A 13,464-nucleotide genomic window follows, 5' to 3' on the forward strand; every position below is an offset into this window, starting at 1 on the left:
CTTTTAATCATCCACTACCAATCTGCTGGCTTTCTAAACAGATCATTCAGCGCTTCCAGTAAAACAATTTCCCCTTACTTATTCTGCCCTATCTATCTGTCGGGTCTTATAAAACAATTTCCCCTTATTTATTCTGCCCTATCTATCTAAAGGGTCTTATATATTCCACATGGACTTTTTACTCAGACAACTGCTACATTCTATTCTTACTCACCCCTTACCCCACTGCGCAGTTTTCTTGACCAATTCTCCATGTCTCCTTCAGCCGCAATTTACTCCTCGCCTTTGGACCTTGGATCAGAGAGACCCTCCGGCAGGTTCCCACACCTCCAAGTTCCCAAGGACCACTCCAAACCAACAGAATATAGTCCGAATTCACAGCAAAAATGCTAACCATTTTTTTGTTGTGTACCCTCAGTCTCGGGAGTGCCCCCAGTGGGCCGAGAAGCGCCCTGTTACTGCTGCCCTCTGTCTAGGTGGGTCTCAGCACGACCCTGCTCACAGCGCCAAATTTGTCATGAGAAAATATAGAGAATCACAAGGAGATGCAGAGAGTTCTTCAAGAAGTAGGTCTTTTATTTGCAAACAAAAAACCGTGACACTGAGAAAGCAGATTCTCGAATGCCCACGAACCTCAGGGTCCGGGGATTTTTATATTTTTTATCATGTTTCTGTTAGCTTATCAGCATGTCCAACTATATTAATCAAAATACCTCATTCCAGCTACACAATAAATCAGTGATGTTAGTTCCCATTATCTCTTTAGTTCTACATTCTACTTAATGTTATTTTAATGTCATGGTTAGATATTTATTACTAACTCTTTGCAACAATGGTCTTTCATTCCAGACCCTACTAAATATTTTCCTAATGTCATGATTAGATATTTATTATTACCTCGGCTACAGTGATTTTCCATTCCAGACTAACCTGTCATGATAGATGTTTAACTATTCCATCTATTACAATAGTCTCCTCTCTCAAGCTGACTCTACTAACTATTAATTAGATACTTTAATGTCATGTCCTAAATATTTATGATCCCAATCCTGTCATAATAACTCTTAACAAGAAAACTACTCGACTGTATCTCATCTCGCCATTGTGACCTTTCAGCCTTAACCTTACTCTGCTAATTGGTGTAAAAGCATTCCACTATTCTTATCCCATCCTGCCTTCCACAGACCACAGATTGCCAATGGTCTTCATGCTTTAACCCTTCCCAATCTTTCATGTTCTTTATTTTTCACAGTGTGCAGTACGTTGTCACTGGTATACGTCATGATATCAACAGGTTAATTGTGTCTTGCAAGCTTGCTCCCAAGTATCAGTCCAAATCTGGATATTGTCCTGCTCCTGGTGTAGATTATCATGGATTAATTAATTAGTAATGAAACTGTGAGCAGAGTTGAACACTAAGAAATCGTAGGAACATGTTTCATTCCTGAATTAATTAACAGAGGGTAAGGCGATAATATATCAATTGAAAACAAAAACCATTTTCTGGTTATTCTGTTTGTTTTAGTGGAAACTACAAACCTGGAATTCTGCAAACTGTTTGTTTTAGTGGAAACTACAAACCTGGAATTCTGCAAACTGTTGGATTGATATCAGTGTTAGAGTCAGGCTGACCCAGCTTGATGAGTAGGGATGTGGAGTGTTTTAGTTGGGTGCTGCCATGTGCTGTGTTCAGTTCATGGAGCTGCTTCCTCATATTGTGTGTGAAGTGATCTGGATTGGTTAGATACCTTCGCTGGGGGTGTCGGGTGGACCTCAGAAGGAGGATATGCTACATCTTCTACTCAACCATTTCTGAAAACCTCAGCCTTATCTCTGGCATTCACCTCTGAGCTCCATTAGGGTTGAAGTCAGGATGATTTAAACACCACTCCCTCATGAGCTTGTTTGCAAGTTGATTTACAAGCCTGAATTATTACAAGCCTGGGCAGCATGGTGGCTCAGTGGTTAGCACTGCTGCCTCCCAGCACTAGGGTCCCAGGTTTGATTCCAGCCTTGGGCAACCGTCTGTGTGGAGTTTGCACATTCTCCCTGCATCTGCTGGGGTTTCCTCCAGGTGCTCCAGTTTCCTCCCACAATCCAAAGATGTGCAGATCAGGTAAATTGGCCATGTTAAATTGCCCATAGCGTTAGGTGCATTAATCAGAGGGAAATGGGTCTGGGTGGGTTACTCTTCAGAGGGTTGGTGTGGACTTATTGGGCCTGTTTCCACACTGTAGGGAATCTAATCTAATCTATTCCTGCTCTGTTATTGGACTCGTCAATTCGATTGGCCTAACTAAGGACCAAAAACTCAGAGGGATCAGGGAGGGTATAAAAGTTAAGGCAAAACCTGGATCTACTGCATTTCTGTCCCACTCTCCTGTACTGCAAACCTGAAATGTTCACGGAGGATTAAGGTTAGGGGAACCAATTTCTGGCCTTTCCAACTGTGAACAGATTAGTACCTGGTAGTTGATGCAATCACATTTGTTGTTCATTTTCTGCTTATAGTTTCTTGATAAACACCTCTATCTTCACGTTATTGTGATTTTATTATACAGATGTCTTGAACTTTTGAGTTGCCATCAGTTTGGACAATGAGCAGAGTAGCTGTAGATGTTCCGCAGGTCCCCACATGTATTTAAGACCACACGGTACCCTCTGCACTGTTTGGTAGTGCAACTGTTCATTGAGATGATTGATGCGGCTAGGGAATATTTTTTCTTTTCAGAAATCTTTATTTAACAATATCACAGATTTCTGACAGTACATTTTATATTTCAGTACTGTCTTACAAATCTTACCATTTACCTATTACTTGAATGAACAACATAATATTCTCACTGAAACACACACTGTGGATGCTGGACACCTGAAACAAAAGTGAAGGGTGCTGGAGAAACCCTGCTGGTCTGGCAGCATTTGTTGAGAGAAAAGAAAGAGTTAACATTTTGAGTCCAGTGACGGGGTGGAGGGGTGTGAATACAATACATGGAGACAGAGTTCAGAGAGACAGGAGGAGAGAAAAGACAGAGAGAGAAAAACGAAGCGGGAGAGAAAGAGATATAAAGGAGGGAAAGAGATTGAGAAAAAACAGAGAAAGAGCATGTGGGACAAAAGGGGATGGGCAAACAAAGAGGTAGCTGATGATAAGCTAAGAAAGAGTAGGGTGCTCATTAGGAGTGAGAATTATTGAAAATGAGCTGACTCTGTAGGGAACAACCCACACAATGTAGGACCTAGAAGTGTGCAGTGAAGCTAACTGATATGGAGGAGGATAATCACATTCTGAAATTGTTAAATGATTAAAATATTCTCACTGTTATTCAAGGGACAAGTAAAGTTGTCATTTGCAACCACGAAAAATATTACTGTGTGGAACATTGAGATAAGAATTTTGTTCAGCAATTTTTATGGCATGTGTGAGTAATAAATTCCTGAAATTCATGATTGTTTACTTTCTTCAGCCTGTAGTTGGCTCTGGATGCCTAAAAGCAAAAAAGAAAAAGGCACTTTTATTTCTCATAATTCTGCTGTCCCTCATTTCCCAAGTTTTGTCCACTTTCTGGCCTTCTGCAACTCTAGAGCACGGGTGATGGGTGGTGGACCTGTTCCTGGTACTTTCATCAATGGGGGTCCTCAACCTAATTAAAATGAGGCATTCAATAATTGCAAAAACACTAGTTTTCCTCATACCCGAAAGTGCTGCTCGGTCTCCACTTGCCATCATCACATGACAGCCTAACTCTACTTGGTCACTGAGAAACAAGGAAGAAATTTAACTTCAATCCCACTTCCCTGCAATGTGTTGATTTCCTGCACTTCGGATATTTTAAATGAGGTAAATGTAATTCCCTAGATTTCCAATGGAAAGAATAATGATGAAAAATTAAATGTTGGTGATACTAACTTGCCAGAGGTGATCACCCACCCATTACATGGGTGAATTTTATTTAAATAAATTCATTGTAATAGACATCAGTCAGGCTCTAGAATTGCCAGGTGATCTGTCCTGCCTGGTTCTCCAGGCATGTGGTAATGGCTGGAATTTCCTCCAGTATTACCGAAGCACTTTGTGCACAAGGTTCAGGTTAGAGAGTGGGAATGGTAAGTTACAAACAACTCAGGCTTCAGCCCGCTGATGGAATAGAGGCATTCGGCAAAGCAGCCATCTAATCTACATATGGCCCCCTCAATACGGAGGAGGCTGCAGTATCAGGATTGAATACAGTGCATTTGATTGAAGGAAGATGAAGAAATTATTCATTTTCATCAAATAGGTGATTGGGCTGTGGTTTGGGAAGAGGTGAATGGAAGCTTTTGCAGCTGTTTGGGAAGTTGCAATGATAGATGAATGAACCAGAATATCACAGGGAGAGTATATCTTCCTGGAAACTGCAATGGAGTGTGCAATGGAGGATACAGGGAGTTTAACTTTCACCTTCCTCCAGAGCTTAGGTGAAATATTGGAGGGGTGCAACAAGAGTGTCCAGCAATATTAGCCTAGCAAGGAATTATTTCATGTGAATAGGCAAATAGGACTTTAAGGGTAACATGATTAAACACAAATCCAGTGAGGAGAAACTTCCTTCCTCGGCATGTGTTAGAATGTGGAACTTGCTTCTGGAAGGAATAGTCTGAGATAAGTTGAAATGGCCAGTATAAATACATTTAAAAGGAAGTAAGACAAGGGGAAAAGAATGAATGTGTTAGTTGGATTTGATGAAAAGGGTCAGCCATGTATCAATTGGGTGGAATGATCTGTTTCACCCTATATAGCTTTATGTGTAGGTGTTATTTTTACTGTACAATATTCTTGTATTAATATTTTAATATTAAATAGGCATTCACATTTTTAACAATAACGATCAAACTGCAGTGGAAAGAATCTGAAGTAAAAAAACATACAGTCAGAAGGTCAAGCAAAGTTTGATGGAGAGAAAACTTTGGTGGGAGGAGGATGAAGGATTGGAGGATGAAGGATCAGATGACAAGGAAGGCTCCATGGGGAGGAGGAAGCACTGTTTCAAAAAAGAAAGTGGATGGGAAGGAATCCATCAGTGTAGAGGGGCGAGGCTAACAAAAAACATATTTGTGGGAAGGCAGTGGAAGTATTCTCATTGGGAAGGAGTTAGACAGTCACAAACACAGACTTTATTGCAAGGTTTAGGGATAATCTGCAGTAACTCAGGGTAACCAGTGATCAGCATGTAATGTCATAGGTCAGTGGTTAGAATTGGATGTGCCTAATGATTACAGTATCAAATGACCTGGAAGTACAAAACACCACTATCTCCAAAAATAAGATTTTCAGTGTTGACTTGCAAAACTAACACCACGGGTTAAAATTGAACTACAAAGGGGATGGATTCTGGGGCAGGTATTTCATTTTGGGGAGAGTGAAAGAACAACTTCAGCTACACTAATTGATCATTGAAGTTACAAACAGCTAAATTATTATTGTTTTTGAAAGCAAAATTTCACACAAGACACAACATAAATTTGTCATTTACTGATAGGCAGAGTTTCACATAACCCAGGGAGAAAGTGAGGTCTGCAGATGCTGGAGATCAGAGCTGAAAATGTATTGCTGGAAAAGCACAGCAGGTCAGACAGCATCCAAAGGAACAGGAGAATCAATGTTTCGGGCATAAGCCCTTCCTGATGATGGGCTTATGTCCGAAACGTCGATTCTCCTGTGCCTTGGATGCTGCCTGACCTGCCGTGCTTTACCAGCAACGCATTTTCAGCTTTCACATAACCCAGGCAAATGAGCAGGGAGGGGGCAGTAAAATTCTTCAGATGTCCTTCCCACTGGGCTCACTCCTGCCCTGCTCTCCTAGAATCCCTACAGTGTGGAAACAGGCCCTTCGGCCCAACAAGTCCACACCGACCCTCCAAGGAGTCACCCACACAGAGCCATTCCGCTACCCTATTACTCTTCATTTACCCCTGACTAATGCACTTAACCTACACATCCCTGAACACTATGGGCAATTTAGTATGGCCAATTCACCTAATCAACACATCTTTGGATTATGGGAGGAAACAGGAGCACACGGAGGAAACTCACGCAGACACGGAGAGAATGTGCAAACTCCACCCAGACAGTCGCCCGAGACTGGAATCGAACCTGGGTCCCTGGTGTTGTGAGGCAGCAGTGCTAACCACTGGGGCCATCATTTTGCAGTAGAGCAGGTGAAGCCTCAGCCAGCCTGTCCTTCCTTGCTCCAATTGAGGCCTTTAAATGGTCAAGAAATAACCGCTTAAGGGCTGTTCCTCTCCAAACTTAATGTTTGCACTGGGAGGTAGAGTTCAGAGGCTCAAAGGAAGCCTGCAAAGTGTCCCTGTTTCCCCAGTGCCTTTTTAGGGGGGGTGGGGGAAGGGGCAGGAGTATTAGGGGTACAAGTCTCCATTCACAGGTGCCTCTCAAGACCAGGCACGCTGTGGGTACTCTCACATTTCTGCTCACTCCATCAACACTTGCCCGGGGGTTGGTCAGCAACTCCCAGAGGTGGGACTTTCTTCCCAAAGCAGGGCAGAGGGCAGAACATATTAGGCCAATGATGAACGAGGAGAACGAGGAGTAATTGGAAATCTCTTTCTTGAGCTGCCACAAGCAGGATGAGCTGATTGGACTTCTTTCTGTGTCCTAAGATTTCTTGGGCATGTTTTGTCATTGTGAAAAAGTGAATATTTTTAGCAATCTGAATTCTGTATCCACCATGTCTACTGCAGGATTTTCAGGGATGGGCATGAAGCCCACCCATTTCCAGGAGCCAGGCCAATAATTTAAAGATTTTAATTGGCAGCTCAGTGGTTAGTGCTGCTGCCTCACAGCACCAGGGCCCTGGATTCAATCCCAGCCTTGGGTGACTGCCTGTGTGTTGATTGCATATTCTCCCCATATCTGCATGGGTTTCCTCCCAGTGCTCTGGTTTTCTCCCACAGTCCAAAGATCTGGATTGCCTGCAGTGTCCAGGGATGTTTGGATGGATTACCCACTGTAAAATGTGGAGTCAGAGGTTGGGTTTGAGCAGAATGCTTTTCAGAGGGTCAGTGCAAACTCGATGGTCCAAACAGCCTCTGGCCACACTATCGGGATTCTTTAATTAGGTTCAGATTTAATCCATTTTTGTTTAACATGATCAGCCTGGTTGTCTAGGCCTCGGGATACCTGGCAGCTGAGGTGAGGTGAGGGCAGTTTTGAGAGGAAGGTAAACATTTTTACAGCACCTCTTGTGGGTCAGGTGTAACCAGAATTCCTTTAGTACCTTCAGCACTTCCATTCAAAAGATTGCTGGAATCAGGGATCAGACTCATTAAGGATCAAATGACCTTCACCAGCGAGATTGGGAATTAATCCACTGCCCTTCCCCAATCTCCACTATATCAGGAATGTAATGCACTCATGTAACCTTCCTCATATTGACCCTACCCGGATCCAAACCAACTCTGTCCATCTCGTTGACTTCCAGGCACCAGCCTTGACAAAGGATAGCTGTTGTGGCATAATTCAAACACCACCACATCCAGGGAATCATGGATTTCCAGATTTCTCATCCAAAACACCAACCTTCCCTTGTCTATGCAAAAGTCTTTGTTAATAGCCAGGCATGTGACATCGTGTTCAATTGAGAATACAGATCACCTCTGCCCCCTACAGGCATAGCAGGTACTGCATGGCCTTCTGTTCCAGACCAAGTGAAATTAATATGGACATTGTTGAAATATTTTTGCACGTCAACAGTCCAATCCATATCGTATTAAGAAATAACATTATAGATCTACCTTCTCTTTTGACGTTTTTCAACCACTTTGCATGAGGGTTTAGCAGACTTCATGTCCAGTTGTTAAAACAGCACTGGAACAGAGCAGAAATTGTACATATAATGGTGAGTAGCAACAATTAGAATACATTTGAAGTGCTACACTAAAAAGCAAAATGGTTATAATATTAAAACAGTGATACAGTACGCTTTAAGTTCACTGCAAAATGTTGTTAGCTAACAGCAGATTAACTAATGACATTAATATACATGGAGGGGTAGAGAGTGAATGTTACTGCTGTTAACAAAATATGAGAAGATAATTTCAGGCAGGCAGCCATGGATGATTTATTTAGACAACTGAATCAAAATGTGAGTCTTGGATTTCCTTTTCATTGAAAATTCTACATTCCTCAGTCTTATGGCCAGTAAAAAATTGAAATGAAAGAAGAAAAGCATCAAGCCGGGTTACATTGCTTTCTGCTTTCAAATAAGAATCAGTAATATCTGTGTGTTAGTCGGTTTAATTCTCTCATCGTGGACTACAGTTAGTTTGGCAGCTCAGACTGTGAATGGTTAGCACATGCGCCTGCAATCTGCTCCAACAATTGGGAGAACATTATAGTCTGCCTGACTTTTTCTTTCCCTTAAAGTAGGCAGCTCTGGAGTTGGATGTTACAAAGGCTACAATTTTAACTCCAGCATAATGCCTGGTGAAATGGCACTGCCAGATTCAAGCTATTCTGACTCTAGGAGCTGACCAATCTGCCACCTTTTCCACTTCATGATCAAAATGCATGGCGGATGATAAGAAATCATTGAATATCCTGAGGACTGAAGACAATTGCTAGCACAATGTTGAAGAGTATGGTGCTGAAAAGCTCAGCCAGTCAGACAGCATCCGAGGAACAGGATAGTTGACGTTTCGAGTATAAGCTCTTCATCAGGAATGAAGTTGGAGGGTTGGATCTGGAATAAGGTGGGGGGAGGGGAGATGAGGAAACTGGTGAAATCGACATTGATCTTGTGTGGGTTGGAGGTCACTATTTTAATATTACAAGGCAGAAGATGAGGCATTCTTCTTCCAGGCTTTGGGTGGCTAGAGTTTGCCCATGGAAGAGGCCCAGGACTTGCACGTCCTTGGCAGAGTGGGAGGGGGGGTTAAAGTGTTTGGCCAAAGGGCGGTGGGATTCTTTAGTGCGTGTGTCCCAGAGATTTCTCTGAAATGTTCTGCTAGTTGGCGTCCTGTCTCTCCAATGTAGAGGAGACCACATCAAGAGCAACAGACCCACTCCGGCAAGGACATGCAAATCCTGGGCCTCCTCCACTGCCAAATTCTAGCTATTCGACCCCTGGAGGAAGAACGCTGCATCCTCTGCTTTGTGACCCTCCAACCACACAGGATCAATGTCAATTTCACCAGTTTCCTCATTCACCCCTCACCCCCCCCACCACCACATTATCCCAGATTCAACATCCAATTTGGCACTGTCCTTTGAACTGTCCTACCTGTCCATCATTCTTCCCACCTATCCGCTCCACCCTCCACTCTGACCTATCACCCCACCACCTTCATCTACCTATCGCATTCCCAGCTATCATTCCCACAGGCCCATCCTCCTCCTATTTATCTCTCAGCCTCCTTCAGCCACCTCCTCATTCTGATGAAAAGCTTATACTCGAAATGTTGATTCTCCTGATCCTCTGACACTGTCTGATGGGTTGTGCTTTTCCAGCACCACACTCTCAACTCTGATGTATAGCATCTGCAGTCTTCACTTTCTCCTGCTAGCACAATGTAGATGGCTGGATGGGGGCTGATTCAGAGAAAGTCTGGGTTTTTTTTTTGAGTGCCTCCAGTTTAACACTCTCTGGAGACACTCAAAATAAAAGCCCAAGCCCACACATGCTCCTCCTGGCTTCATAAAGGAAAGGAAGTGAAAGTTACCGTTCTCAGCCTCATCTGGAACTGGTTCACTTCCATTCCAGATTGTTTAGGCTGAAAAACAGTTGAATCTTCCCTGTTTAGGCCTCAGTGAAAATTGTAGCTGGATCCCAGAAAGAAGGACCTGCCACTGATGGGTGGCTAACCTAGTTGCCTATTTGCAAAGATAGTTAAAACTGCAGATGGCAGGGTCCTCCCTGGTTTCAGCTGGGTGTGTAATGCTAGAGTTTTATCCCAATATACTGATTGGAATGATTACTTACATCACTTGTTCTTTGAAGCAGCGAGGGTGCCTGGTGATAAATTTGATGTCCTTGATATACCACAAAGGAATGGAGGCTGTTGTCGCTCTTGGGCAATGACAACGGCCTGCTCTCCTTAAAATGAATCCTGTATATTAAAAAGAATCCATGAGTTTAAAGGGAGAAGTCTCAGCCCTGAAGAATAGGTTATTCATCCACATTTGGACCATGATCTACCAAACATACCTACCTTAGGGACTCAGCAGAGATATTCTCTTTTTTTAAAATAAAAATATATTTTTATTGAAAAATAGATTTTGTAATTTTACAATAAATATAAAACAATACAATTGAAAACAGTACAAAGAAAGAGCACCAAAAATAAGTAAAAAACCCAAACCTCCTTCAAGTACAAATGTATAGCAAAGTATTTGAAAAAGAACTCCAACTAACAACATAAATAAATAATAACCAACAACAAACTAATAAATAATAATAACTCAGCTCAGCCAAACAAAACACTCACTCTCAAATATCGAGAGCATTAGTTTTCACTTATTCATACGTTTGCAGTGCCCCTTCCCTGGATACTGGACTCGTAAAGCGCAATCATTATGGCTATATACAAACCTTTATTAGTGTGGCAGATAAACCTGTGTCCAGGTATTCCAAAAAGGGCCACCATGTCTTATAGAAATTCTCAGTTTTGTGGTGTACCGTACTTGTAAGAAAATCCAAGAGTATAAGCTCCATAACAATCTTCTGCCAAACGAGGCCCGGGGGTTTTTCGGATACCCAACCTAACAAGATATTTTTTCTTGCGCAGAAAGTGAGGATGTTGAAAAGTTTTTTCTTATGGGAATACACTGAGAAGGCCAAGAAGTAGAGAGATCGGGTCCATCTCCACCCTTACACTCAAAATCCTCTCCATTGCATCCACCACAGTGCTCCAGCATGTTTGAAGCCTACCATAGGACCAGAGACAATGGGTAAGAGTGCCCCTACAGACCTTGCACTTGGGACATGTTGATACTCCTGCTTTAAATTTTGAAAACGATCCAGAGCCAAGTGGACCCTGTGGAGAATCTTCAACTGTAAAGCATGGGTCCTATTACAAACTGATATATTCCTTGCATTTTCCCAAATATCTTCCCAAGCCTCTGAGGAGTCCTCAACACCTAGTTCTCTCTCCTACACCCTGCAGAGTTGATCAAACTCATCTGAGGCTGGGACCTCTGAGTGCTGACAGAAAGTGGACGCTTAGCACTGACCACCCTCCTCTCTATGTCAGATTTGTCGGGATCAGTCAAAAGTGTAGTCTTTTTTTGAATAAAATACCTAACTTGAAAAAAATGGAAGAGGTCCCTGTTAGATAGTTCATATTTCCATTCTAACTGATCAAAGAACATTATTGTGTCTCCCTCAAATAAATTGCCCATGCAAGACATACTCCTCGCTGCTCAGTGTTTGACTCCTGAATCTATCATCCCCGGTTGAAAACCCGGCATACCCACTACAGGTGTAAGAGAAGATGTTTTGCCAATATTGCCTTCCCTCTGCTGAATTGCCCTCCATGCTTTAACAGTATTGATAACTATTGGGTTAATAAGGGGCTGTTTATGATGCCAAATAAAAGAGCTGAAACAGCCATTCAGTCTCCTGAACATTTGCTTATTGAAAATCAGGGCGAGTATCCGTATAGAGTACAACAAACAGGGAGAATATTCATCTTAATAAGCGCCATTCGACATAACCATGAAACTGGAAGTGCCTCCCATCTTTGAAGGTCTTTTTTGATTTTGTTGAAAAATTGAACAAAATTAGCTTTGAACAACCAATCAAGAACTGGAGTGATGAATATGCTCAAATACATAAACACCCCCCCCCCCACGTGACCACTTAAAAGGGAATTGAAATTTGTCCTCAAGACCTAGCACCTTTGTAAGACCATCCATAGGCATAGCCTCTGAGTTTGCAAAATTAATCTTGTACCCTGAAAAGGTGCCAAACGAGCTGATGCATTGTGTCAGGTGAGGCACCAAAATTGCTGGATTTGACAAATAAATGAGGATATTGTCCACGTACAATGAAATCTTATGTATGTTTGGCCCCACTTGAATTACATTAAGCAGCCTTCTAATATTATTGGAGGATCTGTGGCCCTTTATGAAGCCTGTCTGGTCCTCTTTAACCATAGAAGGTAACACAAGAGTCTTAGAGAGGATTTTGAAGTCCACATTTAAGAGTGAAATGGGCCTGCATGAAGCACAGGCCTCCGGGACCTTCCCTTTCTTAAGAATAAGCAAAATAGTGGCCTCTCTCAGAGATGGCAGGAGATGACCATGACCATATGAGTCACTGAACATGTTAAGCATCAGGCCTGACAATATGATCATAAATTTCTTATAAACTGGGAAGTCCGTCAGGACTGGATGCCTTTCCATTCTGAAGCTGTTTCACAGCCTCCTGCACCTCTTGCTCTGAGAAGGGAGCATTGAGAAAAGACTCTTGTTTGGGGGTCACGCCCAGGAACTCCAGATCCTTAAGAAAAGACTCCACCTTGGCCTGCCCCTCCTCACAACCCTCAGATTGATATAACTTAGTGTAATATCTCTGGAATGCCACATTAATCTATTTGGATCCCCTGGAAGATTCCCAAACCCTTCCCTAATTGCTGTAATTGCTTGAGGAGCATTCCTTTTCCTGGCGAGATATGTGAAGTATTTAGCTGGCCTGTCACCATGCTCATACATTTGCTTTGTGAAAGTAAGTTCCTTCTTTGCTGTCTGCGTGAGCATGGAATTCAATGCAGATTGCAGCGCCATAATCCTCTGTAGCTTGACCAACGAGGGCCTGTCAAAGTAAGCCTTCTTGGCTGCCTTCAACCGTGCTTCGAGGAGACATTGCTGCTCACCCTTTTGCCACTTCCTACTGGCAGAGTAGGAAATAACTAACCCCCTGACATAGGCTTTGGCAGTTTCCCAAAGGACGGACTGCTACTAACCGAGCCTGAGTTAATCTCTAGGAATGCCTGCAATTCCCGAGAGAATTACTCCACAAACATCTTATCCTTAAAGATAAAGGGATCCATTCGCCAGTGCCTCAAACCCACTACAGCGTCCTTAATCTTAACCAACAGGTACACTGGAGCGTGATCGGAGATGGTAATATTACCACTCGTACAAGATACCACTAAGTCCAGGGTTGCCACGGGGGTCAGAAAGAAAATCAATCCTGGTGTGACAGCTGTGTGGATTGGAAAGAAATGTAAAGTCCCTGCATGTAGTGTGGAAATGCTTCCAGACGTCCCACAACCCTAACTCCGCACACAGATCCACTAATTGTTTAGTTTGTACAGAGGGTATCAGGGCAATAGGCATTCTGTCTACTGTGGGATCCATGAGACAATTAAAAGCCCCCCCTTTAATGATGTGCCAGGACTGATCAGTTCCAAGAATGCATCAACCAGAAATTTGAGGAGATAGGCCAGAGGGCAATAAAAATTTAA

The 13,464-nt window shown here is 42.8% G+C and overlaps 1 long non-coding RNA gene across 1 annotated transcript in view; it reads right to left on the reverse strand.

Annotated features, from left to right (window-relative positions):
- Positions 1-2,767: 2,767 nt before the first annotated feature.
- Positions 2,768-13,464, reverse strand: part of LOC122553060 — a 16,901-nt gene continuing 6,204 nt past the window's right edge. Inside the window, exons 3-5 of the long non-coding RNA XR_006312607.1 lie at positions 9,978-10,104; positions 7,792-7,864; positions 2,768-3,488 (exon numbers count right to left, since the gene is read on the reverse strand). This is a non-coding gene — a long non-coding RNA (uncharacterized LOC122553060). The remainder of the gene's footprint in view (positions 3,489-7,791; positions 7,865-9,977; positions 10,105-13,464) is intronic.

Source organism: Chiloscyllium plagiosum, chromosome 1, assembly GCF_004010195.1.
Source record: "Chiloscyllium plagiosum isolate BGI_BamShark_2017 chromosome 1, ASM401019v2, whole genome shotgun sequence".
In the NCBI taxonomy this organism is placed as follows: domain Eukaryota; kingdom Metazoa; phylum Chordata; class Chondrichthyes; order Orectolobiformes; family Hemiscylliidae; genus Chiloscyllium; species Chiloscyllium plagiosum.